Raw genomic sequence first — 3567 nt, 5'->3', positions numbered from 1 at the left:
TTCCATGTAAATTATCCAAGCATTAAAGGATTGAAATTTACCTTTTCTTTGGCCTGAATCGCCGAAGCTTGCTTGCAGGATGCTTTGCAGTCGTACGTCTCATAAGTCTTCTCGCTTGCAAATATCCAGCTATTGCGAGCACCAAATAACCAACGCAGCTCAGGATTCTATGCAGCTGAAAGTATGAATGTAAAGACTGCAGTTATGCACTTGAGTGTCTCGTTCGGAAATTGTATTAGTAATGAGCAATATACCTTTGTGTTTTTTATTAGTTATAGGTATGCTAATAGTATGAAATGAGTAGAACGATTTAAAGGCTAGAGAAAAATCGATTTTTCCAGCCATTTCTCATAGCTTCCAGTCGTTAAAGCTTTTGCTAATCTCTTGATAAAATAAGTTGGTCCTTATTCAGCTTTTATACCAATTATTAATCACTAGTTGCTTTTGTTTTGAATTTTCTGCATTGATTATTTCTCTCCACATCAAAGAAGCATATAAAGGGTGAAGCAGAGAGCGTTATAACATTGCTCCGGATGCTGAAGGTAGCACTGCAAGGTAGCAGGTGGCATTTTTCTCTTTGAATTTAACGTTAATTTCATTGCCTTTTTATGAATGGCTTCCGCAGTTGCCACAGTTTGCTACTTGCCATATATATGCAAATTAAGGAGCGAATGGATTGGAAAAGTTTTGAAAGAAAGGATTGAAAGAAAGGACCCACTCCAAATGATGCGCGTAGGCCATATTATAATATTATTTTTTTGATATTAAAGTGATGCCAATATGAAAGTGTATATGCATTGGATTTTTGGAAACGAATAATATCCAAGGCAAACAAAACGATCCCTGGTACAGTTTTAACAAAATTGTAACAGCGATCTTTTCACTGATTATGGGTTGTGCTACTTACTAATGTTTTGCGAAAATGCGTTTTTTAACGTTTCCTTTAAGTTTGTGAGAGTACAAAAACCAGTTTATTTTTACCGCAACATAAAAATACGCAGAAAAAAACCTTGAAGTTCTCTGTTTTTCAAGTAATTGAATGCTTTGAGCGATCGAATTTGATTTGACTATCGGATTTGAGAATTTTTTTCTGGATAGTCTATGTTCTCAAATTATAATTGCTCTAAGGACCTGGAAATGTAATTTTGATTGAGTCTTTGCTTTAAAATTGCACTATTTTATTAATTGACAATTAAACGATGCTAGTCTTGTGTTTTTGCACCGATAGTGTGAACTCTTTGTTCAATGATGGATTAAATGGGTAGGTAGACGAAATATGCAGATTTCATAAAAATTTGCATAAGTGTACGGTTATAACGTTATTTTCGTTTGGTGTTTTCTACCAGCTTCTGAAGTTGAATATTTACAGATCGAAAGTATTCTGATAGCAATGAATGAGCCAGTTAGAATTGTTTGCGATGGTAAAATAATGTTATTGAGTGTATCCGTATTTTTCGGAGGTGTAAATGAAAAAGTTCGCGTTTTAAGTTCACGATTGACTTATTTCAGTTTTTTTTACCAAACATGGGGTAATTCAAAGAACGAATGGATTGAAAACGTTTTGAAAAAAGGATTGAAAAAAAGGACCCACTCCAAATTACTAGAAACAATCTATTATGTTTAAAAAATGAAATAAACAACTAAAGTGCCTCATATAAGATAGCTCACTATTGGCGGAAATGAAAATGACCCGTACTTTTGGCGGGAAAGATTTTATATGAAATATCTAGTTTTATAATATGAAAAATGTTGTCTGGCATACCCAAAATAGTTCAGCTCCTGAGTCCTTCTCTTCACTTGGAAATGTGTAAAACATTGTCCCATACACTCCGTTAGGGATGGAAAATCGTAATTGAATGAGCTCAATTATCCTGTCCGTAAAGACAACTTCTTCCGGGTTGACCTCTTCAGTGACGTCTTTACCCACGTCACCGCGGAGAACGCGAGTGTTCAAAGTCCCATCAATGTACTCGTCCATCGTTGAACCTTTTCGTAGATCCGTAGGGTCGGTATGCATTGAGTTTCCTTGAGGAGCTTCTTCAGTAGAATCGTGGTGTGCCTTCAGCAGAATGAGGAGGGAAGTAGTTTTTTAATGAATTACAGAATGATAATTAAGAAGGGTACCGCGACTGCTAGATTCTTATTCTTACTGTGAAGGCCGTATTCGTATCGTGAATAAAAATTCTTATTAATATTTCATTTCAGACGCCACTCATTGAGGAAGAGATTTTATGTTAAGGCACGCAGTGAGGAAAATTTTTAAAAACTTACATTTTTAGTATAAAAATTTATAAACCACTTGATCCGAGCGTTACGCCTTTTTCATTTGAATAACGTGATTTGAGATCAGTTTAAGATTTTATCAGATAATCATTCAAAATTTAGTCCGAGGATGAGCGTATGTTCAATTTTATCGCTGCTCTTAAATTATAACGGATTTTTAAAAACCGATCCTGGGAAAACTACGGTTTCACTTACTTTAGCTTTATTTGTATGTACATTACTTATAATTTTACTTGACTCTTCATTTTGCAAATGCGTAGACAAGTATTGCCCTACGAGCCTGTTTAAATATGCAAATTTCAAATGTAGTACATTCTATATCCTATATCATGAACGATATCTATTCTCAATTGCTGCCCTAGTGCGCAGCCCCTGAGTTTATAGCAGCTCCCAGCCTAATTTGATTCATATCTGAGTAACGCTTTCTGTACACCCGTATCAGTTTTTGGCGAATCACGCAGCTTTTCTTTGTATTTTATCGAGTTCATAGATTTTTGTGCCGGATCCCATATGCTCGCTGCATATTCAAGGAGTAGCCAGACGAGTGCGAAATAGCACCTCTCCCTTACGTTTTCGTACGAAAATCTTCCCACAATACGCTTGACGAATCCTAGCTTCTTCAGGGCTCTGCCACAAATATTTCTTACATAAGTTCCACACGAAAGGTTCGAAGTTTTCTAAACTCCCTGATAATCCACTTCATCTATCGTCTTTTTGTTAACACCGTGGATTTGCTCAGATTATGTGCCAGTCGCAACTCTTGACTCCACGCATTAACTTGTTTAATTCGATGATAGAATATCAAAGCCAGAGTGATCAATAATTTCGCGATGTATGACAGCGTCGTCACCAAATATTTTCTTCGTAGGGGTACCACCTCGGATCTCCTGAGAACTATCAGCGAGGCAGATAATTAATACACCTCGTTAAATCTATCTGACGAAAGTGAGCAAGTTAGTTAAACCATTATCACCGTTGACCATAAAATGTCAATATGGAAAGATAAATTCCTTCCTTAATAATCCCTCACGGTGAAAGTAATGAAATGAAGAATAATGAAATGTCAATTCCCTCATGCATTGGAGGCCCCTGAAGTCGACAAAGATGGCTCAAGCGTGGGAAAATCTTCCCAGAAACAGAAGGATGTATGGTGGCAATACATGGCCAGGTGATGAAAACAAAATTATGAAATATATGTAATCACAAACCTAAAATAATCGGATGAAAAATGCAGAAAATTAAAAAAATGCCTCCGAAACAATGCAGCACATCTCCAACTTATCC

Source organism: Ischnura elegans, chromosome X, assembly GCF_921293095.1.
Source record: "Ischnura elegans chromosome X, ioIscEleg1.1, whole genome shotgun sequence".
Taxonomy (NCBI): Eukaryota; Metazoa; Arthropoda; class Insecta; order Odonata; family Coenagrionidae; genus Ischnura; species Ischnura elegans.
This window is presented reverse-complemented; position numbering follows the sequence as displayed.